The sequence below is a fragment of the Ambystoma mexicanum genome, chromosome 9, assembly GCF_040938575.1.
Source record: "Ambystoma mexicanum isolate Mex_15411 chromosome 9, UKY_AmexF1_1, whole genome shotgun sequence".
In the NCBI taxonomy this organism is placed as follows: Eukaryota; Metazoa; Chordata; class Amphibia; order Caudata; family Ambystomatidae; genus Ambystoma; species Ambystoma mexicanum.
In genome coordinates, this window is record NC_090931.1 from 353,094,028 (window position 1) to 353,120,736 (window position 26,709).

Here is a 26,709-nt window from a genome sequence, read left to right on the forward strand (position 1 = left end):
TGTCTGGACTGTTTTTTTTCTTGTTTCTAATCCGGGTCCCTTTTTTATCATTGGCGTTAACTCTTATTTGCACCTGGAGATTGTTGGCTAACCAATTGACTGCTGAGTCACTCAGGTTTCCTGTCTCAGCCTGGCCCTGTTTTTCCCACTTCCTCTGTCTGATCCCTCCCACCAAACGCTCTACAGTCAGGGCTGCACCTCTATCGCCCTGCCACCACTAAAAACAGGCCACAGAAACAAAAGCAGAGCTCTACTCAGAGCCCCAAGTTCCATTTCAATATAGGCCATTTTTTCTATCTTACTTTTTTAGCAAACACTAGCACCATGGGCAAGTACGCTTGCCGCAGCTTGCGTTTTATTTATTTTACATTGCACTGACCCTTAGCACCTCAGTGGATTTCCCTGGGCCACTAATGGCAATAAAGTCCCCCCTATTCAGCCATTACTGAGCAGTTACTTCTTGCAGCCTTTGTGTGAAAAAATAACTTGTTGTTTAAAGGCTTTGTAGAAATAATTGTCCAGCCTTTCTTAAAACATGGAAAGATTTGTTCAAATTTCTTCTCCGACCTTTGCCAAAGAGTATAAAGGTTCATTTTGCAGCAGATGACAACTCCTTGTAAAATTCTCTCCTTTTAAGCTATTGATAAAGCTCTCTCGCCTTCGGATTTAGTTCCATATTCTGGGCTATCATCAGTAAGATCTTGATATTTTGCTAAATCTTTGCTTTGGTGCTGAAGGTAGTCAGTGATGAGCACTTGCCTTGCCCTTTCACCTGAACATTGTACTCTTGTTTTCTCCCTTCATCAGCTAACCTAGGTATCTGCCACCTTGACTTTCCGATTGGACTATGTTGAAATCTTTTGATACCCTTTCAGTATGCTGGAGTATTATTGCCTCTATAATGTATGCCGGGAGGCGTATGCCATTTTGAGTTTATACCGAACAAACACTTAACATACCGATTAAATATGAAATAGTTAACAAGTGGTTATCAATGCATGGAAAATGCTAGCACAAAATTGAAACCTCCATTTGTGTGTGTCAGCGCCGTGATGGAATATAAACAGTGTTTTGACCAATCAGAGCATGTGGGCGTGGACTGGCACCAGGAAGGAGAACCAACAACGCACGCTGCTCTGTCTTAGTTATTTGTGCAAATGCCCTTGGGGATAGTGCTTTCGTTCTAGAGGAAGTTGCTGGCTTGGGTCAGTTATCAATCTATGGGTGCGCTTTGGGGCATCACACATGGTGTTTGTGCAAAAATGAGACGTGAGGGGGTGAGATTTCCTACGCGTTGCCAGCCTTTCAATGTTAGTCTGTGGCTTTTGTGTGGACATTTCAGACCCTGCAATCAAATTAAATCAATGCCCTGTTCAGAGTCAGTGCAGTCGCCAAACAAGCATAATTCCAGCCCAAGTTTGAATCCTAACTTTCATCTGTTCACCAAAAACAAGGGCCAGCTCCCTCGCGCCCCAACAAAGTTGCCACTGACTATATGCAGAGGGCCTAGTGTGGCCGATGCAGATAATGATATACTTTGATTGGTCCATGAAATGACGCACTCTTTTGAGTGGCTAATGAAATTGTGTGAATTGTGTGAATTGCCTGTGTTGCAGGCCCCCGAGAGGAAGGATTGTAAGCTGTTTCTAGACTTAAACACTAGGACTTTATATTAGTTTGTAGGGGTTCTCCTGTTTCAGATCATCCCTTAAATAAAGTTAGTTGACGACATCTGTGCTCAAGATACTTTTAGCCGAATCATTATTCTTTGTTAGATGTGTGCAATCTGTTAGGAAAGCTGGGTGTTTATACAATGAGTTGTTCTATGCCTCTTGGTGAACATGATCCTTTTTACTCTGGAATTTGTGAAGTTTAGCAATAAATGACAATTTGGATTTGTCGAAATTGCTTTAGTGAGTAAATTATTTTTCATATATCTAAGACCTTGGCCCATCCTGTTTTTCAGTTGGAATCCAAATATTTTAACAGTGTGGCAAAGCTATGAGACAAATGCCCTTCACAAGTAAATTTATTCTGGCAGTTGTTATACATATTTACTTACAAACTCGGGGGGCATTGCATATTTGTATAACTCCCTCTTGCTGTGTACTTTTTAGATTGGAAAAGGCTTTTGATAGTCGCCTGGGATTTCTTGAGCAAATGGTGCGAGCAGGTGTAGAGCTCTGACTGGGTGCGGAGGTAGAGTGTGACTGAGTACCAGAAGCTGTGCATCTGCACTGGGGGCCCGTTGCTCAGTAGATGAGAGCATGATTGGAACAACCACGAGAGGCAGAGCTCAAAAACGAACCCAGGATCACTAAAATAGCCAACACCGACAATCTCATCCAGTGGGGATCAGAAAATCCTAGGCAAGAAAGTGGATAGCTGACAAGTTGGAAAGTAAAGTCTTCGTTACAGTAGCTTTTAAGGAGAGGTGGTGAATCCTGAATTGAGAAATTTGTTAAAGTAGATTATGTTTTGGTGAGAATTGAAGCCCAGCTGCCCAATACTTTTGATGGGGTTTTTGATTCCTCCACAAAGAATGCATTGTGGATAACATTCCCACTGCCCATACACGAGCGAAAGGTTGGGTACTCGGAACCAAGGAATATGTCAATTGAATTCCAGTTAGCCAACACATCTATGAGAGACAGAAGAAGAAATAATGTGAGGAACTACTGTGGAGTGAGAAGTGGCATCTCAAGTCCCAAAGCCCCGTAAAGCCAGAGGGTGAACTCCCCTAGTCATCACTGGGAGCTGAGCCTAACCAAGAAAAGGGAGACTTACTGGAGACCAGCAACTCTGGCCAAAGACTATGCCACCTTCATACGCCAAGACCCTTTGATAATAAGAATTCTATTTAAAATGTTTGAAATAGGCTAGGTCATGAGCCATTTATCCACTTACCACAACTACTATTCTGCTTAAAATATGGGCACACTTTTCATTGATTTATTATTGTGAGTATTGGTCAAATAAAAGCCCATAACCTCCCAAGATCTATTCTGAGCAACACTTATGTTTTCTTTGTTGTTCTTTCAAGCAATGTGACCACAAAAGTGATGGGTGGAAGGTTTTGAATGAATCTGTACCACTGGCGTTGCTCTGGGCAACCTTCCACACCACTGTTTTTTAGCCCGTCTGCGCCATTGCAAAAGGGGTCCAGCCATATGCAAATCAGTCTGGTACTGCCACCAATGGTAGCAGCACAACCCAGACTGCTAGGCCAGGTCCCCTCTGCACAGAAACACAAGCAACCCCAGACATGTTTCGGCCTTGTTGGGCCTCCTCAGTGAGGTGCAGCTTGGTTTCCTATGGCGCAGCGAGCAAGGGACCCACGTCTGGGCATACCCTCTCTCACATAGTGAGACAAACTGTGACCACAAAAGTGATGGGTGGAAGGTTTTGAATGAATCTGTACCACTGGCGTTGCTCTGGCCAACCTTCCACACCACCTCACTGATGATGCTCAACAAGGCTGAAACATGTCTGGGGATGCTTGGGGTCTTGTGCAGAAGGGATGTGACCTAGCAGTTCGGGCTGGACTACCCCTTTGGGGGTGGGGCCAAGCCTGATTTGCATATGGTCTTTCCCCTTCTGTAATGGCTTGGCAGGCGAAGGACGATGGTCTGGAGGGTTGCCCAGAGCAATGCCAGAGGATAAGATTCATTCTAAACCTTCCAGCCATCACCTCTTTTATTTTGCTGTTCTTTCAAGCAAAACAAATAATAATGTAGAATGGCTTTGTTTACTTGGAAATCAAAATGTTGCATCCGGGAGGTTACGTGCTTTAGAGAGACGCCTATTAAATGAGACTGTGGGTGTCCTGATTTGAAGTATTATTACTCCTATGTCTCCCCTTTATTCCACGCTCATGTGATATTTGTCCCTCAGGGATGGGACCAGGCATATGTTGCGAAGCAGCATCAAGACAGATTTAAGCAAGCAAGCTGGGGTGCATGCATAACCTATGCCACACACCAATAGTCTCTTCCACGCCTGCCTCCAGCAGCATACTGAAGTCCTTTTCTCTGCCCTGACTGGGCAGGAGCATCCTACGGCTGTACAGTTTTTCTTATCTCATAGTCCGTCTTTTCAGAGTTCCTCTCGCCCTTATGCAAGGGAGGAAGGGGTTCCACAGCTGCTCTTCCTGCTTAAAACCTTTTTCAGTCCATGGACCCACACGCAGTGCCTACAGTAGTATGGGCCAGAACATTTTTTGACCGTTTTTTTTCTTTTTCTTTGGGGCCCTCGTTATCCTGCACCTTACATTCCAGGCTTTATTTTTGGGAGCAGATTTTACAGAAGCTGCCGCCACAGGCAGAGACGGGTGCAGGTAAAGGCATTTCTTTTTCTTATGCCCCACGCATGGTGACTCGTTCCCAGCAACTGGCAACTCGGGTTGGGGTTGCTGTGACCCCCTCAGGTCTTCTGACACAGGCTGCCGGTGTGCTGAGGTAGCTCTGGACCTACTTCCAGGTCTCGACCGGAAGGGCCCCATCGCAGCCTCGCATCTGAGGCACCTAGCCAATCTAGCCTAACTTCTCAAGCCTCCCGGGAGCGTCACTTGGCTGGTCCCTCTGCACTTACATAAGGTTTTAGGAGCCACCCTGAATGCATTTTCGGAGTGACATCACAGGCCTATATATAAGCTTTAGAAAGCAGCTTGTGGTGCAGGCTCACCTCCCTGCTTCCCCATCCGTGTGCTGAGCACCTTTCGGGGGCCACACCCTCTTTCCGCACTTGAAGGAGTCAACCATTTGCAGAGCAGCTACACATATCCGGCCCTCTTCTAGCAGCCTAAAGAGGGAAGTGGCCATGGCAATTAGAGAATGGTGACTGCAGATTCAAACAGAAACCTGTTCCGTCAACTTCCCATGGTAAGGCTCCTGTGTCGTGGACTGCAGCAGGGACCTGACAGGAGAATTGAAACTTAAAAAGATCAGGGCCATGAGTCCTAGATCTAAAGATAGGCTGACAGTGGAGACCACCCAGACCCCCGCCACCACCGTTCCTGGAGTACATTTCTTTACACCTTGGCAGATGTCTATATAGAATCCAACAAAATGGACAACCATCTACAGTTGGCGCCATGCCAGGACCCCTCCTGAGGGTGTGACTGGGCCATGCCACACGCTATCGACATGAATTTTTCAATTACTCCCTACTTCATTATGTATAGACTTCCCGAACCTTCTTCATCAAGGTGCACGTTTTTATCGGACATTTCCTTGTGTAGAAATTGATTGAACCCTAGGTTGGTTCGAAGGCCTGCCAGTAACCTCTTTGGAATGGTGAAGAAAATGTAATAACCTCCCCTGTAAAAAGCGGTCTCTTGTCACGTGCTCCACCACCCCAAGGTGATGGAGTTTGTGGACCTCTTCCTTGAGAGCCCATGAAAGTTGCTGTTTTGATGGGTAGGAGGAAGGGGAAGGTGGAAACGTGTTGCCTCTGAGATGTTCCTTGGGTCACTGGTGATGGCCATCCAAGCAGATGATGCGAGTACTGGAATGTTAACTCATTTTACCACTGAAAGGGTAACTGGTGCCGAAGCCAATTGTGTGCTGTTGCTGGTCTGGCTCTTGCAAACAGTGTGATCACCACAGGAAAGTAGTGTCTGGCTTGGCCCTTTGTGTTTTTGACGGTGGTCCTGTGTTAAACTGGGAAAGAACGAGATTACTTTGATAAGACGTTTAGGTGATTTCAAATTACAGTCAATATCCTACCATGCGTCCTGAAGAAAATCCTGTTTGCCAGGAGGTAGAGGGTAGAGGATTTCTCGAATGTGGCCTTTGTGTTTGACCTTGTTAATTTCGCTTACTACCCCCCCCCCCCCCCCCCCCCCCCCCCCCCCCGCCATTCTCCACCTCCATCCTGTTTCGCACCTAAAATGAACAACTTGGCAGCGTGTGAACACTTGGGCAATGTGGTTGAATCTTGTGCGCTTTACCGGCAGCGCTTCTGAAGGTGTTTCCTCTCTGGAACCGAAGGGTGACAGACTGAGCAGGTCCTGTTGGCGCGTGTTCCTGCTTCAGGCTGCAGACATGTTGCAGATTAGGCATCAGCACTTCCCCTCGGCTAATGGCTTCACTCAGGAATGTAAACATGTATTGGCTGGAGCAAAGGAGGATGTGAATTTAATAGACGCATTCACATTCCTAACGAGAATGAAAACTGCACATTGGGCCAGCAGTTGTGTTTTTCCAAAAGCACTCCTTACATTATCCCGGAGAGGAGCAAATAGCCAACATATTTTAATTACTGTGCAGCGAAATTACAGAATAGTCTTGGAGCAGAACAGAAGTGGTGGGTGAAAACGGTCTAGGACAAAAAGAACATACGGTCTGATATTCTGGGTGAAGTAACTGTACATGCTGATTCCGTGTGTAAAAATTAGGCATGACCTGGTTAGACCGGTGTTGGGGGTGGGGGGGCTGGTGCTGGCCCACTTAATCTGCATCGTACATGCACATATTTAGCAGAACTAGATCACAGGTCTCACATAGTCCTTACAGGGCCATTCTTTAACATGAGGGCTAGTCCTCAAGTGACACATGTCTTAACAGGTTCATGTTTTATACTGTTCAAACCTATATACAAAGAATGTGCAGGCACTGCTTCGCAGAGTTAACCGTGCAAACACCAAAATACTACTGTCTTGGACCCTCCTGTCCACAGATTCCGGGCTTGTCACAGTCCACAAATACAGCAAGCACAGTTTGAGCCAGGCCCAGCTCTCTGGTCTAACTTGTTCCGAAATTGTAAACATTCAGTAATGAAGTGAAGTCCATCTAGTCCAGGAGTGTGCAACCTTTGTCTCCCCAGATGTTTCGGACTACACTTTCCTTGATACTTGGCTATTGACGATGCTGATCAGGCATGATGGGAGTTGTAGTCCAAAATCATCTCGAGAGCCAAAGGTTGCAGACCCCTGATATAGTCAAAGCCTAATATGAGTCGCATGTAGCCTTGTTTTTGAAATGTCAGATTATTTATGTAGATGCTCTGCAAAGTGATCTAAGCAGCATTCTATGTAGCAAAACGAACTAAGCATCAGAGAGAAAGAGAGAAGGGGAGAGAGAGATTGATTTTAAGATTAAAAATTGCTTTTTAAAGTTAACAAATAGTTTGTAGGGAGCGGAATTCAGTCCGCATCCACCGCCTCAGACGAGATGTTTACTTGGTTTTATTTTTCCAGAGTACTGCATAAAGAAAGTACCCAGTACTTGTTTAAAATTTACAAAATAACGCAAGTTAATTAGCAAACCCTAAAAGTTAAGGGGACACTTTTCTGGATGGTGGTAGTTACTACACTACTCTTTTTTTCCATCAGCTCATAATCTTGGTGTCCTGTTTGACTCCTCTCTCTTGTTCTCCTCTTAGAGTACGCAACTGTCGGTTTCTTCTTTTTTAATCTGTGGTGCTCCTCCATTACTATCCTTTCACGCCTCCAAACTTCTCATCTCTGCCTTAATTTTCTCCCAAATTGATTATTGTTCCTCCCTTTTGATTGGACTCCCCCACGTTTCAACATACTCCTCTTCGCTCCATTTATAACTCTGCAATTCGCCTTCTCTTCTGACTCCCTCCCTGCTCCTCAATCTCTTCCTCACTTCTGTCTGCCTCCATCCTACCATTCGAATCTCACCTTCAGTTTTATTTCTTTTCCATTGTCTTCAAATGTCTGCATGATCTTGCCCCCTATCTTTCATCATTAGCTTCGTTCTACTTCCACAGTCGCGCCCTGCGCTCTCAATCTACCTTCCGCCTTGTTGTTTGCAAACCCCCTGCGCTACCTTTCGCTTCCGCTCTTTCTCCCTATTTGCCCTGCCTCAATGGAATTCTCTCCCCCTTCCTATCCACTCTTCCTCTTCCTATCACATTTTCTGCACCCGCTTAAAGGCTCATCTTTTGTCTGCTCCTAAAACATCTGTTTTGCACCGCCACTTTTGCATTGTTATCTATACCATTGTTATTTTTATGTCCAGTGCTTTGGCGAAAGCCCTCAAGAAATTCAAATAGATACAAATACGGATTTGTTGAGCAAAAAGCTTTGCAGTCAACTAAGCTAAGCCTTTATGGTCTGAATTGCAGTAATTCCTGGCTTCCTCGAAGCTTGGGCCCTTTCCCAAAAGCCAAGACCCCTCCTCCCAGTGATGCCAGAGGCTCCCAGATCTGTATGCCTGATGCCAAGCCTTAAAAGAGCGTCTCGTAGGGCTCTGTAATAACTGTCTCATCAATTTTGCATTACTGTCCGTTGCCCTAGACAATCTAGTTTTCAGTCTCAAATCCTTCTTCTTATAAAGCAAACTATTGTGAAACACTTTCTACTTGGGAAGAAATTCATAGATCCTTGTTCTGTGACTGCAGTGCATGGGTGATCCCAGTGATCCCCCTCTGGCGTGATAATCCCTATCATTGAGCCTCGACTGCAAAGTGGAACCTGGGATCTTGCAGTGCCTTTTTTCTGCAGTTTTTCACAGCTTTCACCATAGTTATTTATCTTTATTGGCTTTGTACAGCCCCAGAAGCCAATGTAAAAGTATTGTGGAATAAAGAAAGTTAATTTCCATGATTAAATATGGGTGCGTGATGCAGCTTTCAGCTAAAAGTTGTATCAACTACAAGCTATATTCTTTTTTTAAATTAATTTACAGATTGCTAATTCAATTGTTCTTGATTCGCAATCCAACTCATATTTGATTAGCAATGCTTTATTATTTCAATGTCACTGGAAGTTCTTGGCATCCAAAGACTTAGAATGAGCATACATTGTGTTTGTGTTCATCTGTAACCAGTGTGTGGCTCGAAGTATCATAGGACGCCTGCAAGGAAAATATTACCTGCATGAAAGAGCACAGGTTGGGAACCCCTCCACCACACAATAGACGCATACCATAAAATGTTACATAAACCATCTCAGTGCTCACTTATGCTGCAGTGTCCTGGTATGGTGTTGCTGCAGGGCTGGGCATTGTCTTTTTTGATGTCAGAAAGAAGCGTCCTTGCCAGCCCGGTGTAACCTTTTTGCAGTGCTCTTGTGCTCCCACTTCATCTGTGAGAAGCTTTTACTGTCATCTTTATTGCTTTATACCCTGGGACTTTTAGATGGGTATTTCTATTGGAAAAGGCAGGTTTCGAAGTACAAGAATGAAAATAAAACATGCACGGAGTAAGCTACTCAAGCATAAGGGAACAGTGGAGAGCTTGAATATTCCTGATTTTTTTTTTTATGCTGTACAAAAAGTATCTTAAAAGAGCAAAAACAGAGCCCAAGACTAAGTAGAGTTGGTGTTGCTGCGTGCAGTACTCAACGTAGAGTACCGTAAGACAATAGATTTGTGGTTGTTTGCACTGGCCAGAGGTCATGGTTTACATCACAAAGAGCGAAAGATGAAGCTTCATGATGTCAGTGACTTTAAAGCACTCAGTGGGCTGAGCAGATGACGCCTACATGGCACAGGTTCCCCATCCTGGTAAACTAGATCCCTCGGTTGAGGAACTTGCAATATTTGGTACCGGTACCGCCAAATAATTAGCCAACCTATGATTTTGCATCAGAGATTGGCAAATTGCGATGGGTACTGCTTAACTTTTGCATCTGAACTGAAATAGTTTGGGCAAGTTGTTAGCCATCGAGCCTGACATTTAATGTACCTCTCAATCCTTAAAAGTACCCTGTGAAAGTCTCAGGATCCTACTCCACTCTATTTAGACCTGATCAAATATGTCAGCTCGCCCTGCCGTACCATTCAAATTCGATTACTAAAACCTACCTCTCTCTTCCTGTTTAAAGTGGACCTCCAAACTGTTATGTTTTATTTTTAATTTGTACAGTACTATTTGCAAAAAGGGACTCACTTCTGGCTGGACGACCTACAGGTTGGCATACACTATACCTGGCCTTCGAATAAGACTATTCGACAGCTGCATGCATGTAGCATGATCGATGGTTAAAGGGTCCACGTCCATAGGAATGCATGGGGTGGTCACATACCCTGAAATAAGTTTTGAAGGGGCTCTAAAGAAGACACATGTCTCCAAGATCTATCAAGATCAGTGAATGACTTGTAAAGTACAACACTGCAAGCCATACCATCTATGAGATACATTTATGGGAGATTTCTGCCATTAATATGAGCTCTCTCTCGGATTGGCATTGCAAAGTGCACTCCATGCCGTGGCTCTTAGGCCCACCAGCCTGTTAAACCGCCACTTGTTTTCAGGATGTTAGTTGGCAGGGATTGATGGGGCGTGGGTTACTTTTTCCAGAGGTATTTTATTTGGATATATGTGGTCACTGCGCCGCCCATAATATTGACTTTCAAAATGCGGACTACCATTGCAGTGCGGCGCAGTGATCACGTAGATCAGTGTGTCTCGTATCCCCCTATATGCCTCCCCCTCTACCAACTTCCCTTGACTGCGGCACACACAGAAGTGTGCCACTGTCTCTGTTATATCCCTGCAGCTTCAGTTCTCTCCTACTGAAGTGGGTCAGAACTGGCACTGCAGGGTCATATTTTGTTTTTTACTTTTTTTTTGCCCTTATGGTCCCTCGCTACTATCTAATGGAAGTGGGGGGGGACACCCCTGCAACCCCCGAGCCCCATTGTGTGGTCTGATGGGTGCGGGGGACACCCCTGCAAGCCCCGCTCCCCTTAGTTGGCGTAATGTGAGTCACAGTTTTGCGCAGTAATATTACTAGTTGCAGCATTTTAGGCACCATATTGGTAATATCCCTTTTATTTCTATGGATGCTTCTATGGTTGATCTATAGGGTCTTGAAGGTCACTTGAATGATTACTGAATGCAGGTTTCACGTGTTTTCATCACAGCAATTTTTGGTCTGGCCATTTTCGCCCTGGCTCTTTTGGGGCATTTTTTAATTTTGTTTTTAAGAGGGGAGGTCCCCCTCCCCTCCAAACCCTCCAAGTTATAACCCATCCCAACCACCTGATGCTGATGCACCACACCTAAAGCCCCTACACAAACGCACTACACGCATATTTAAAAAAATATATATATATTGCCAAAAAACGGCTGGATTAAAAACCCTATAGTGAAAACAGCCGCGCCCAAAATTGTTGCGATTAAAACAACCTGCGATGATCCTGTTTCAGGTTTTTTTTTTCATCTGCCAGTCTGCCTGTTATTTTTTCTATTATTTGGGGATGATGAATTTGGTATTTTTCATCCCTAGGTAGTGGGAATTCAGTTGACATAATTGAGTCGAGTATTTATTTTAGGAGAAACTTGAAGGGATTTGCCTCCTAGGGTTCCAGAATGTAAAGCGGTGTTTCAATGTGATAATGTAGTGTCGAATCCCAGGCGTTTTGCATTAGTGTTGGGAGAGTGGGTTTGCAGTAGTAGGGCAGGAGGTGGAGTGGGGGCATAAACTGTTGCATCCCAGAAGAAGGCCGGGACCTAACATGGACACCAACCTTAAACTCCATAGAAAGATGAAATAAAATGCGATTGATACAGAAAGATTATGTACAGACCAACAGTGACACCCTTATATGCAGTGGAAGCCTGAACGAGGAAACGTTACTCAAGGTCACTTTTGAGTTTAAAGTGAAACTAAACGAAAACTAGGCTTCCACAATGATTCTGTGGAAGTTATACAGGAAAGTCTCTCCCACTGCAGACTCGCGTGTTACGTTGTGTTAATGCTAATAGTCTTACAAAATAGAAAACAATCGAGTGGAAACCACCCAATACGTCCTGGTGCTCACACCTTGCTCTTTGTTAGAGCTAAATTCCTCCCTTCAATGCCTTTTGTTGTCTTGCACCATCTTCGGGGCTTTTAGCGTTCATGTTCCGTGTCTACACGCGTCTTTTCTCTGGGTTATAGAACTTGGAGGTCTCCCTTTTGCACTCGCCTTCTCACCTCGTCGGTGTTGAAGATGGTGCAAGACACCGAAATGCATTGGCAATAGCATGTTCATAAGAGACCATGGGCCTCATTACACGGTAGGCGGTAAGGGTTTAGCGGTACCGGTAAACCCTTACCGCCTTACTACGAGGTCCCTTTGCGGGTTGGGGAATTTAACGCCTGCTTTTTGCAGGCAGTAAAAACCAACCCGCAAAGGGACCAGGGAGCTAATTACGGTACCGTATTTTGCTTTACCGTAATTAGCGCATTCCCATAGAGCCCTATGGGGTAAAAATGGGAATGGGGAAGGGCAATGGTGGAAGGGGGAATTACTGCCCCGCCAACCTTGGGATAGGGCGGTAATTCCCCTTTCCACCAAGGCGGTGCCGGTATTTTACTGGCATGAACCATGACGCTAATAGCGCCATGGTTCACCGCCATCCGTGTAATGAGGCCCCATAAGTCTTTTTTTCACCTTAAACGAACCGTGTGAATAAAACACGTTTTTACATAAATACAGATTTGGATATTTATTCTGAATATGAACACGAATTTTTTTTTTAATAACTGAAGCAAATGGATGATGAATTAACTGAACTATTGAATAAGCGCAACAGAGATTAATTTAAATTGAAGGAAGGAATTTAGCTCTAACAAAGAGCAAGGAGTGAGCACCAGGACGTATTGGGTGGTTTCCACCCGATTTTATTTCTATTTTGCAGTACTTACCATAGCCCTTGTGTCAGTGGGCTTGTTGGAACCTGGTAGCTCCTAGTATATGCACCAGTTTACAAAAGGAACAAAAAAAACTGTATGTTTGGATCTTTTTATGAATGTACACGTAGTGCACACTTCTTCACTTTCACCTTTAATGCTAATAGTCTTACACTCCATCAATGTTATGGATAAGCTAATATATCGCATGGCATTGGTGGCAGTGTAATCACCTCATCTGGTCTCACTCCCTCGGTTTCCAAAGTGACGACACATTGCCCCGTCATCAGTACTCGGTTGTCCTGTAATCAATTCTATTAGCTTCTCACCAGGTGAAGACATACGTTTGAGGTAGGCTTCTATGTCTGAGATTGTAAATCCATATCTAAAAGGGTTGGTGGCCGATAAAAGAATGGTCATTATGAATATAAACCATGTAAAGGGTACTGAACCGAGAGAGGCCCTTCGGAATAAAGTGCAGGCGTGGTTGCAGTGTAAAACAGGTGTGTCCTTTATTGGAACCCAAGATCTGAGATTTCTCAAGAGGATTCAAATTAACGAATGGACTTCAAAATATGTCCCTGATTGTGTTGTCATCGGATGTGGATGTAGCAAACTTCCTGTTTTTGTGTAATTCATTAGCAAACTTGGCTGCTACCACGAGTCTTAGAATTGTAATGGACTGATTCCTACATTTAATTTTTATTTGTTCTCTTCTGATCCGATTTATGTTCGTTTGTGAAGTGTCTTGTTTTTATGTGCGCCCGTAAGCCTGCGCGTCATTGGTTGCGCGTTATGAGTAAAGTAAAAGTAAAGGCGCTAAAATGCAAGCTTTTCCACTATTCTGTATATCCAGAATGAATGCTTTTTGGCAGAAACAGACCAATGTCTGTTTAATAGATGGCTGTCTGCAGCGCACAAGCCCTAGACCTACATTGGATTAGATGGTAGTTCCAGGGTTGCACGTTCAAGCAGCATAGTGGACATCCTCCTGGAGGGAATTCCAACAAAGGCACCCAATGTCCTCCAGCACTTTGGCCTTGGCCCTGGTGCCTTCTGCAGTGGTTTTCTTATTGTAATGCGACTTTTTCTGCAGCTTCCTCCGCAGCTTGTTGCTATTCTTCAGTGGGCCATTCCAAAGCCTGAAGTACTTATCTGGAATTTTGGTTGGGATGGCAGTCCCCTGCACCAACCTGAGTCTTGCATTTTTTTGTAACCCCAAAGGGTTTTGGCCAACACGAGCCAGGTGTCAGCAATTCACATTAACACTTGGCAGGAGTTCCATCAGGGAATGTTGGCTTGAATAGGTATTTGAATACACCAGCAAATCGAGCTGGTGTTAAACACTCACCGAACTTGGCCCGGTGTAGACCTCTTGAAGTACTTCCTAGGTACACATGCGAGAGGGGGTGGCAGGCAATGCTTCAACGTTGGCATAGTTGCCAACATGGTCGATTCCATTCTGTGGGTGCTTATCCAGTCCTGTTTTTTTCTTTGCATTCCGGGACGTGTAGTCAGAGTTTCATAATTGAAAGTGGAACTACAAGTCCCAGAATGCCAAGGGAAAAAAACAGGACTGGATAAGCACCGACATAATGGAATGGGCCATGTTGGCAACGATGCGCTTCGTTCAGCAATGACTACTCCAGGAACCAGTAAAACAGTATCAAGGACCGGTCATCTCATCCCATCCAGCCAGCCAGCCAGGTCAGCTTGCTCTTCTGCGCAAAATCTAGTTCAACCGTGACTCAGAAAAAGCCTCGGGGCATGCACCACGCATAACTACCCTATCGTGCTCTCTGGGTACATTAATTGGATAAGAGTGAGTCGGTAGTTTGGGATCTCGATCTTGCCGTCAAGTCGAACAATGGGCATGTAAGAAATGAGGGCTGCATAATAGGGTCATTTTTCGTCATGCACAGCTAGCCCCCCCCCCCCATCCCCTCTTTTCAAATCTTTAAGGCCCTATTCCTGAAATCACAGTACGTGTTCCAGGCTGAAAACCAGAGGCGGGCCAACATCTGCAGCAAGACGAGGATTGCTTGCCGGTGCTGGAAAGGCCCTATTCATTAGCACACTTCAGAGGAAAGCATCAGACACGCAGAGCCGGCCTGGCCAGGAGAGCCCCTGTGTGAGCTAAATATAGGCACCGACGCTTGAAAGGCTTTGGGAGCCCCCAGCAGCACAAGGAAGGAGCTTATTTATAGACTCAGAAACGTGCACCTATCGGCGGAAGAGACGGGGATATGATGGGAGGAGGGGGGTTGCAAGGGGACCAGCCAAGGGGGGGGGGGGGGGGGCATCGGTGGAGAGTGAAGGGAAGTGGTTGGTGCGTGGCATGTGGAGACGATGGAGTGGGGAGGGGATGGCGAGGGGGCTAGATGGGAGGATAGGTGATCGATGTAAGGACGGAGAGAAACGTGATGGGTTCAGAGGTGTTGGTAAACGGTGGAGGGTTGGGACGACTATGCCGCAAACCAGCAATGGCGACGCATGAAAGGAACAACTAAAATATATTTGTTCATATTCTCAATGTAGTTGTTCGGATGCTAAATAAAAGGGGCCTCGTCTCGCCCTTTGCACTATTCATCGCAAGGTTCACCCATGTATACCAGTTCGGGTTATTTTTGGTTGACTCGGGGGACTTTATTTTCTGGTATTTGGAGTGGATTAGTCTTTTAATCACAACTTGGCAACTGAGTTACTTTCAGTTCGTGTGGCATGCATGCCCGCAGTGGTTCTATCATCGTTTCAACGTGGTTGTCTCATCTTGTAACCCCTTCCCACAAAACAGAACCTTGCCCTTTTCACTTCAAAATGTTGCCACTTAATTTTTGCATCAACCGACCCTTTCCTTTTACAGCAGTTGATCAATCGCTAGCTGGAAGTGTTTCCGCCTCACTGCAAGTATGTATCACCTATTTCTCCAGCTTGGGGTCTTTTCCCGGACAGGCTGGGAATCCTTGTAAAAGAAAAAACGTTCACTTTCACTTCAAAACTGTATTTCTCCTCTAAACCAATCCCTGTCCTCTGAGTCATACTGCCCCATCCAATGTTGGTCCTCTCCCCAAGCTCCACCCCTGGGGGCCATCTTCAGATTTTTACTGCACGCTTCAGTGCTGGAAGTCCTCCAGTTGCCCTCTGAACTAATGTCGTGTTTTTTGACAGATTTTTGCTTGGTTGTCTTCGACGAAGGACAGAGTCCGGCAGCGGAAATCCCCTACCGGTGAAGATTTTCATCATTGAAGTTTGGGGAAGGCCCGGCTTGGTGCATTTCAGCCATGACTGAAGAGAAGAAGGAAAGTCAGAGCCTCTTCAAACTTGATTAAGAAACGTCTTCACAGAAGATAGGCATCATAAATGTTTATATTGGCTGCATCCGGACCACGATGAGGAGGGATGTGAGGTGTGCCGTGGTAAAGAAAACCAAAAAAAGAAAGCTACAGCAGACTGTCGGCGTGGCTCAAGTCGAGCAAGGCCACTGACTCAGCCTCAGGGCAGGATCAAGCCTCATCTAGGACCGGCCGTTCCGAGGAGCGAACTCCATCTGGGAGGAGGTCGAGATCCTTTAAGGATGCCCGCTCGCGGGGTTCCAAGAGAAGTCCAAGCTCTTTGACGCTAGCTCTGCTGGGTTTGACACTGATGTTGGTTCCCGAGTCAGGCAAAAGGCGGTCGCCATCACCGGTGAGCCTACCAATGAAATGGGCATTGAGGGGCAAGTCCGGAGAGGAATCGTCAAAGTTGGCTAAGACCTTGCAGCATGCCAGGTCAACTGAGTCAACGACGGCGCCGTTAACGAAAGCAGTGATGAGCACATCGTCGACCAAGTCAACCACATCCACTACGGCTGCGCTTAAGGACAGTGCGTCTGCAAAGGAAGTGACAACCACTCCACGGGTGTCCTTACCCCCACGGCGAAACGCGGCTGCAGAGGCAGTGACGAAGGTAGCAGCCACTCCAGGGTTAGGAAGACACAGTAACTGCAACGACCCAGCAACCTCCTGAGAAGGAGAGAGGGAGAGAGAGAGACGGTCTCCCCGGTGGAACTTCCCTGGTACGTGGAGCAGCTGGCAGATCTACTCAAGTACCGACGAGGGAGAGAATGATCTGCACAATGATTACTACACAGATCATGAAGGGGAAAGATCTGGGGGAAGTGGACCGGAGTACCTTGCTTGCAAGAAAAGACGCATCAGCCCAGACCCCACTCCACCGTTTCCTTTCACCCCAGACGTAGGGACATGTCGCTGGACATTCTAACGACCCAGCACACACTGGTCCCTGAAATCCAACAGAGGATGCCCCAACCGGGACCTACGCCGCCACGTGAGACGCAAGAGCGTCTGAAGTTTAGCTCACCCTGCGGAAGCGAAAGTCCAAAGGGAGTGCTCGTCCTCTGCGTCATCCGACTCCACTACCAGAACCTCGTCGAGGGAAGACCCGACCCGGAGTCCTGGCCCTGCACACGGACACGGCTACCACGAGTACGGGCACTGACGTGGGCTAAGATTTAATCACGGCTGATGGAGAAACGCCACACGTGGATGAGCCTCATAGGGCCTCCACAACGGACAAAGTTGGATCCTTTCATTCTGTCATGTCAAGGGCCTGTGAACTGTTTCAGTTGGTTCCCGAGGAGACTAAGAAAGAAGGCTTCCTGTACCAGTGGCACGAGAAGACAGACCATGTCCATTCCCTTCCTGGACGACATCTGGAAGGAAGGGCTAGCTCTAACAAGAAACCCAGGTACGGCCAGACCAGCAGGACAGATTGGAAGAAAAAGTGCAGGGCTCCAGATTTAGCTCCCAGGTGCTTAAGGTCTCTGCCCTCGCCTTATTCTATGGCCTCGGCCGCAGCGAGGAAGCGCTAGGCGAACCCGTCATCGGCAGCAATGGTACCTCCGGACCAGGAGGGGAAGAAGGTGGATGCAATGGGCAAGAGGATCATTTTATTCCGCAGCCTCTACAATCGAGGCAGCTAACGCCCTAGTCATTTTGCCCGGTATGACCGTGAACTATGGTTCAAGCTGGGCCCTATTCTGGACTTCCTGCTCGAAGACCAGAAGGTTGAGGCACTGTAACTCTTTCAGGAAGGGGAAGTGGCCTCGGATCACGCCATCACAGTGGCAGTGGACATCAGGGACACAAGGTTTCCACCAGATGGAGAACGGGGTGTCCCTGCTCAAGAGGTTCTGAGACTTTAATGGACTCCATATTAATTGGGGCAAATCCGTGCTCATGCCGATGAAGGGGGATGCAGAAGTCCTACCGGACAGCTGAACGCTTACAGTAGTTAGGGGCTCGATTTAATAACTGGGAATTCAAATTGGTGTGGAGGAACGGGCCTTTCTCTGAAATAATATGTAACCACTGACCGAAAGACTGCAGGGCGACGCCAGGCACTGGGCGACACTCGCCCTGTGTCACTGCTGGGCAGAGCTAATCTATTTAAAATGATGTCACTAGTTAGGCTCCTATATGTTCTCCAGAACAACCCGGTAAGGATCCCTGAGAAGGTCTGTATGACGGAAAGCATACAATGGGAGATTATATGGCACGAGACCACTCTGAGGATAGCGTTTAAAACTCTGACTAGGTCGATCTGTGAATGTGGGCTGGGAATTCTGGACATACAGAAATATTACCGGCTTCTCACCTTATGGCGGCGAATGAGTGGGTATTTGGCGACCCGGGTATGGTGCATATCAGATTAGAATGGGAAGGTATGGGAACCTCCACCCCGTCTTTCCAAGTGCTGTATGGACAGCCACATAAATGCAAGCTACCCCGAACCAGGAATATGCACACTTCAGACCTGGAAGGAAGTACTCTGGACAATGGCCTGGGAGTGTATCATGATGCTGGAAGCGCCACTGTGGGGAAATGCAGATCTACCGGAAGTCAACAAAATGGGGTTCCAGAGTAGGTGGTATACACAGGGAGATCATGACAGTCAAGCACGTCATAGTCCAAAATCATCTACCCTCATTTCAGCAATTACAGGATACTTCTGGCCTGCCAGATGGAGACTGATATACTTATGACTATAGCATGCCATGACGCAGAAAAGGGAGCAAGCCAGAATATCCTGCCGTGCTCTCCTATTGACTGCCTGACTGCCTATAGAAGCTAATCTGTTGGAAATGGAAATTACAGGGAAAGCAATCACTCTCTTATAACAGACAATAACTAATTTGACCTCAAAACCCCAATCCAAACTTAAAGATGTTTGGGAGATGAACTTGGGGACACTGGAAGAAGAGGATTGGATAGAGGCCCTGGGTTCGTCAAGGGAAGCAGGCATAACCTGCAGATTGCGCATTGTCTAGTATACTCAGTGCAATATCTTATATTGGACAAAAGATGGTCCGAGATAGGCTACATCGCATGGGGAGAGCAATTGATCCATTCTGCTTGACATGCAAAACAGTAACTGGCACTTTTATACATATAAAATCTGGGAATGCTCTGCTATTCAGCCTTTCTGGAGGTCAATTAGGGACTCGGAAGTCCAGGATCATTGGGTCCTCTGTACCAAAGGTCCCATATTAGGACTCCTACACATTTGGCAAGATGGGGACTTCAACTCCAAAGAAAAGAGCTTCATTAAGATGGCTCTGATGTTGGGCAAAAGGGACCTTGCTGCTGGCTGGCGCAATCCTATCACATCAAGTATACATAGATGGCGAGAAGGAATGGACCACTGTTGCGAGTTGGAACGGAGGTTATATAAAGATGGGGGGTGTCCCCAGAAGAACAACAACAATCTGCAGGCGCTGGATGGCGATTGTATGAATCGGTCAACAAGGGATCGATGGGATGGGGCCATGGACTTGTGGTGCTGGTACGTTGGCGCGGGAGAGGAGGGTTGCAGGATTGGGGACTCGGAAGGGCACCTCGAACTATGAACTGGCGATCAGTGATGAGGATTTTCAATTGTGTCGTACTGATTGATTGCTCTTTGGTTCGTTTTTATTGTACCACACTGACAAAACATTATACAGTTGTTTCATTATAAATAAGTGACTTGAGGCATTCGAGCCGGATCAAACTCTTATTGAAGCTGAAAACTGGGCCCAGAGCTGCTTCAGGACTCCTGGCTACTGAGGTACCCCTTCCAGGGTCTCCAGGTGCTAGGAAAGTCCTTCTCTTTGTATTCTTGTGCCAGTAAGGTTTGTAGAGCATACTTGCAAGGTTTGGCCGCCTCCAGTGAGCAGGTTCCTGGGTTCCAGTGGTCTTGGCTATAGGAGGCTTCGTCCAGCCAGCCGGTGACTCCAAATATTCCTTTGTGATGGCTAGGAAGAGCTTGACTTTTACTTGGAAACCTTGATCTTCGCCCCTATGGTAGAGAACTTTAGAGAAGACTATACCCCATCGATGGAAATCCATCGAATGCCATTGCATGTAAAAGTGCATTTCCATCGAAACCAGTCCATCGAATATATAAATGGACCAGTTTAGATGGAAATGCACTTTAAAATGTAAAAGATAGCATTTCGATGCATTTTTTTTGTAACGTTAAAGAGTTACATGGAGCTGTCCAGTGCTGAAATTTCGGAACTGACCAGCTCCTTATCATGTTTAAAAGTTTATTGTATATTGGGGGGGGGCAACCCCCACGCACCCTCAACCCTAACCCTTAATCTAACCCTAACCCCAAACCTAAACCTAACCCTACTCTAACCCTTAATCTAACCCTAAATCTAACTGTTGTCCCTAATCTAACCCTACCCCTAACCCTTATTATCCATCGAAAATGATTCAATGAATATGCTTTTCGATGGAAAGGCAATTCAATGAATAATTTTCGATGGAAAGATATTCGATGAATACGTTTTAGATGGAAAGAGCAGATACCCTCTCAAATAGTTTCCAGATTAATCCTTTACTTCCAAACATGAATCAACTAGGGGATTGGCTTCCCCCATTAGAATGGTAACCTTTACAGTTAATTGATCCCCTTCTAGACTTCTGTATGGGGTCTCATCCTGACTGTTGTTTCAGATTCTACCTGGTGATGTCACAGCCGGTTTGCTTTCTGCAGGAGTTGGGCATGGGTATAGGAAGTTTGGAGCACATAGGAATTTCCAAGATGGTGGCCCCCTTCTATTACTGGAAAGTCCTGTCCTGAGCTATTCTACTCTGCCCCTTCCCCTTTCTGTCTACATCAGAGTCTCTGTTAATTACCACCCTAGTGGGATTTCCCTTGGCCTGGCAGAGCCTTATTTTTGAAGCACTGAACTTCTCCCTTCCTCCCTGGGGCCAGCTTCTGTCTTCCTAGGACAACCCTTTCCCTGGGGAAAACAAAGACTTTTGCTGAACTGTGCCCAGAGGCCATCTGTTCTGGGTGAAACGTAGTGCCAGATAGTAAATACACAAAGGCAATGGCAGGAGGTCCATTCAAACCAAGCTGGTGAATAAAATGACACCAACATGTTTTGGCCAATGTAATTGTGGAGTGCCATAGACTACCATGTCGTAACCAGACGTGGCTTATATTAAGATTGGTCATCGGCCAACAGATTGTGGCGCCACAACGATGTAATGCAATTTAGATCTAGTACTACCCACGCCTAAAGGCAGATCCGGACTGCTTGATTTTTGGTCCCAACCATTGCTAGCAGCAATGCATTTCACCAAAGCAGGAGGCAGCACCTATGAACTGTCAGCAGGCAGACTAGCAGAAGTGCCTGTGTGCTCAATGCTTTTTTTAGCATGGAGCATTATGAAAGGGGGGTCGTATTAGCAGAAGTCACTTTCAGTGACAGAGCTACCTGCATCATTTTATTAAAACGGCCAGGCTATTAAATGCAACTAGAAGGCGTTCTGTCACACCCACGTTCTATATCTGTCTCTTCACGATCCCTATTTGTGCTTCATTCTGTTTCATTCTGTTTCTTTCTCACCCACTCCAATCCAACCACTCCAGTAATGTTCTCACCCTCTGTCCCTTCCCAAGTCTCTCTTTGGTCGTGCCTGAGTCTTGGGAGCATGATCCACTAAAACATCTGTCAGTGATTGCAACCAAAGGCTTAGTATAACGGTGTACCCTGAAGTCATTTATTTCAAACTGAATTCTTCCAGGGTAGTGAAGGCAGCTCTCAACAAAGCTTAACAATCATACTGATTTTGCCTTGCTTTGGTGTCTGTATCCTGATGTACTAAAGTTGACAGGCTTTGAGAAAAAGGAGGGTGAAAAGGGAACTAATACTAAGGGAATAACGATGTATGGGTGAACGAGGGTGCTTAAAGAGCACTGCCATTTCCACTAGCCTCAGAATCAGATGCTTATGTAAATGCGTTCGTTTTTGACAGGTGGTGACAATGGGTTTGGTGTGAACATGGATTTCTTTCCATGCCACCGCTCCGCCTAGCAAAAACACCTGGGGTGGTAAAAGGTGTAAATCCATGCGTACGTGTTTAAGGCGTGATTTTCACACCTCGTGTTCCGCGCCGGGGGATTGAAAAATGACCCCCTAAATTATACCCTATTATTGGGGAATCTTTTTCTCAATAGCATGAACTGTGTCACTTCTTAGTACGCTCAATGTTTACACATAAGGCATTATGAGATTACATTATTGCCGAGGATCACACACTTTGGTTAAGCAGGGAAGCTTGGATTTTAAGTCACTTTGTTATTTAGACACTTATCTTGGAATCTCTAATTGGGACACATATTTAGGTTTTGACCTTGAAAAACTACAATCTTAGAGTTGCAAGGTACATAAATCGCACAGTAAGGTAACACAACAATAGCTAGAAAGCAAAGTATTGCAAGCCTGAAAAATTCCCCGTTTTACACCACTATCATTTCAGCACTTAAATACACACCATTAAAGACACTGTGTGATAAGATCACCTGCATCAAATGGTTGTCGGCACATAACCTCCAGCTTGTTGTGCATGGTATTAAGAGAAATTGAATCCTTCTAAACACAAAAGATTCCTAGTTTGCCTGTCAAATTAGCACACATCGTTGAAATAAACCAAGCTTTAAATAAGGAGGTTTATTGTGTGACTCAATTTAATTGTCTTGGAAGAAGCAAGTAGGAACAGTAAATATTTATTGGCAGAAGAAGGAACTTTTAATTTGGGAGGACAATCCCGAATAGGGAAAGGAAGAGGAACTAAGCCTGGCCAGAAGTACTTCACCAAGAGAAACATTAACCAAAAACGGGAGCACAACACTGTTGGCCGAAATAACTCATTGTAGTATACAGCAGTGGGAATGGTGCACCGGTTCCAAACCAAATGCCTGCAAAGCATTTATCGTATGTAGCTAAGTCTTGTACTTCCTTGGGTGATGCTCACCATATTACAATGCGGGGTCCCAAAGAGGATGCAGGGAACACCACAAGCCCCCACGTCTGTCTCCCCCAATCACCACCCTACCTTATTCTCTGTTAACCGCTTTGCCCATTGGTCCCTATGCTACATGCACTATTTGGCCATTTCAGAGGAGATTTTATCCCAGAGTGCCTAAAATGTAGATGATCTAAGCTGTTCAGTGCTTTGGTGCCCCAATATAAATATTATCACTAAAACTTCCAGCCATCAGCTCTTTTGTATTGCTACAGTCACCCCAAGTGCGACAGGTATGCCCAGACGTGGGTCCCATGCCTGCTGTGCCTAGAGACCCAAGATACTCCTCACTGGTGATGCCCAGTGAGGCTGAAACATGTCTTGGGGTACTTGTGGTCTCGTGCAGAAGGCCTCGTGGGGAGGGACCAAGCCTGATTTGCATATGGTCTTTCCCCTTTTGTAATGGCTTGGCAGGCAAAGAACGATGGACTAGAGGGTTGCTCATGCCAGGTTGCATTTGTTAATATCCCCGCAAACATATCGCTATACAAGAATGGCGCCATATTTATGCAGCAGTATTATCCCATTAAGCCTGCGGGGGACACCCTTGCAACCCCCCATATTATTAAGGATGCGGGGGACACCCCTGCAGCCCCCTATCCAATTTACCTAAAAAATTCTCCCCACTAATAATATCGCCTATGGCCGTTTCCGACGACCATATACATGGCGATGATATTGTTGGGGATAATATTACCTGATACCCCATAGCAATGCAAGAGTTTAAGATTAATTCTAAACCTTCCAGCCATCAGCTCTTTTGTATTGCCAATATAAATTCAGAGCACCCGAGATCGAGAGTCAATTTACAGGACATGGGCGGTGAGCTGATAAGGTAGGACAGAGGTAAGTAGGGATAGATAAGTAATAGAACGTTGTGTCGGGATTGAGAGGTGCAGGAGAGGATGTGACGGAGGATGGGGAGCTGTAGATAAGGATTGGAGGAGAGTTGAAGAGGTAATCGAAGAATTTAGAGGGATCGAGAGTTGATGGCAAATATTGGGAGGGAGGCTGAAATGTGGCAAGAGAGGATAAAAGATGACATTAAAGGAGTTAATTAGAAGAGACCAGGATGGGATACTGGTGACCACCTCCCAAGGAGGAGTGACTAGGAAGGACAGAGAGGTAGAAGGATAAAGGTAGGTGGTAGCTGTAAAGAATGGCAATGGAAAGGGAAGGTGAACGTATAGGAGAGAGGGAGCCTGTCCTGGAGAGAAATCCTGATGAGCAACACATGGAAAATAAATGTCTAGTGGGATAAAGGTAAGAGGCTGTTGGGTAACCTTGGACTTTAAAGGATGACGCATGGCTTTGCCATTCATTATCAGGCTTTTTTCTCTCTCCAGCTGGGCTGTCCATCTCTCATCTCAATGAACAACAGGGTTACCGCAGTGCTTTTCTTAGCTTTGGCCTACTTTATATTGGTTTCTCAATAATTTCCTTAAGAATGGCCTACCATTAATTGTCGTTCCCCCTATTCTTTATGGGTACATGGCTTTGGGCTAAGCAAAAGTGGGTAGGCTTTTTGATAAGTTGGTAGCATGTTGTTACCACAGGATAATTGGTATCTTTGAAGCATTGCAAGTAGCCCAATATTGCAATTGAGCAGCGGAGGCTGACTCGACTGCTGTGCTCAATGACGGCTGAGAAAGTAAAATTTGTAATAAGATAAACACATTCTCTCTTTGACTCACTTGCAAAAAGGTGCCTGGGGTTGTTCAGGAAGCTCAGAAAACATGGGTAGTTATTTTCTTTTGTGTTTTTGAAGGTGCTTGGTATAGGGTGACTTCTAAGATGAAACTTGGTGAACGCCAAGAGAAGACGAAAATAGGTGCAGGGCCGATGGAAAGGATTATGGAGAGTGATTTGCAGATGGCTTAGCAAAGGAAGTTACTTGGCATGCACCTGGAATGTCTTTCATCCCCGGGATGCTAGCGATATTTAAGGTTTGTCTCCTCATATCAGTTAGACGGAAAATATGTTTGCCCTTGTATTAGCCCTTTTTCAGCATCCGCTATAACTGGGGTATTTATTTATTTTATTTATTGGTCATTTGTAAGGCGCTTATACAATTAGCAAAACTGTTTCAAAGCGCTCACAGGTTGACAGGGGAGGTTGACGAATTCCAAACAGGATACATTAATTAATTAATAGTAACAGTGAGGGGCGATGAAGCTACAATGGCTTGTGAGTGGGGTGACGGGGGTAGGGATAAGTGCTGAGGTGCTCATGGAGAAGTGCGGGGTGAAGTGCTAAAAAGAGAAGATTGTAAGTGCAACCTCACATGGGAAGGGTGAGCCAATTAAGTGCAGTAAATAGACAGTGGCTGGGATGAGAGATGTGGGAGGGTCAGAGCCTCAAGGATACTTAAGGACCCTACGCATCAGTCACGCTATTATATGATTAACAGGGAAGAGAGGAGGAGAAGGAAGAGGTAAAGAGAAAGGTCTTGAGGTTTTTCCGGAACTTAAGGAGGTCCTGCTCAAGACGCAGAGGGAGAGGAAGGCTGTTACAAAGGAGAGAGCCCACTGAGGAAAGTGATCGACCACCAGGTGTCTGTTTAGCAAACCGCTTCACACGCAGGGAGTTGGTGCCAGAGGAACACAGGAGTCTAGAATGGGATTTTTTTAGTCGGGAAGCGTTGGAAGATAGTGGTCCCCGGCCCCAGATAGCCATTAAACTAAATTCCAAAGGAACATTGAACATGTACTTGGCAATCAAGCTTAATTTGCCCTAGCTACTCGCCATTAGTAATACTTGACTCTTGGTAGTGAATAATGGTGTGTGAAGGGGTGAGTGCGCAGGGCACACATTTAAAGTTGCTAGGCCGTAGCCAGGCATAACATGCCAGTTACAAACTAGTTGAAACACCAGATCATAGCTTTAGCCCATATTGTTTGGTCTCCTCTTCTAGATCTTTAAAATCTGTTTATAATAAATTGGCCATTGGGACATGTGATGAAGCTTGTTAGTAGGTACTTCTTCCAAGGTTCACATTTCAAACGTACTATTTCATTAAGTTGATATCTCTTTGAGTAGCAAAATATAGGCAGTGCTCTTAAACTTCCTTTAAAACATGTCGTCGACTGTACTTACTCTTGCTTTGCGCACGGATAACCTAGTTCAGGAAGTTACTCTCGTTTTACCAATGGCCAACCTGAACAGCATATTCAGGGCAAAAAGTCTGGCTTTCCTTCCATCAACAATGTGAATGTTTACATGGGTTAGAACTGTGGACGTTTTGATTTTTAAAAAGAGCAGATTGTAGTTACTTTTATAACTACAAAGGCTTAATCATCTAAACCTAGATGGGTGCAACAGGAACGAATAGGAATGTAAGGTGACAAAAGATGGAAGTAAGGATTGGGATCGGTGTCGGTGGGCAGGGGTTGGGGTGATGGAGAGAAGTCCGGAAGGAGTGGGGGGAGGAAGGTGTTGGCTGTCAACGGAATTGATTGCCAGAGGCATCAAATAGTTGTGGCAGTTAAGTATTTGGCCTATATGACTATGAATGGATAACATTTCGGTTCAGCGAGCAGTAGTCCAGTTTTGATGCCCAGTTTATTTGGTCCCTCTGAATGGGAAGCCCTTTAGAAGTCGTGAGTTCCTCTATGTGCCTGTTTCCTGCCTCTGACCCAGTGGCTTATCTTGATCATTTCTCCGGACGTGACGAGAGGAAGCTCTTTTGTGCCCTCTGTGGGGCATCCTGTGCTCCAGTTTCACTTGCTTCCGTTCTCACCCTGTGAATTGATG

The 26,709-nt window shown here is 45.7% G+C and overlaps 1 protein-coding gene across 3 annotated transcripts in view; it reads left to right on the top strand.

Moving 5' to 3' along the window:
• HIP1 (huntingtin interacting protein 1) overlaps positions 1–26,709 on the top strand; it is a 1,552,273-nt gene that overhangs the window by 315,221 nt on the left and 1,210,343 nt on the right. The gene's annotated exons all lie outside the window — the stretch shown is intronic.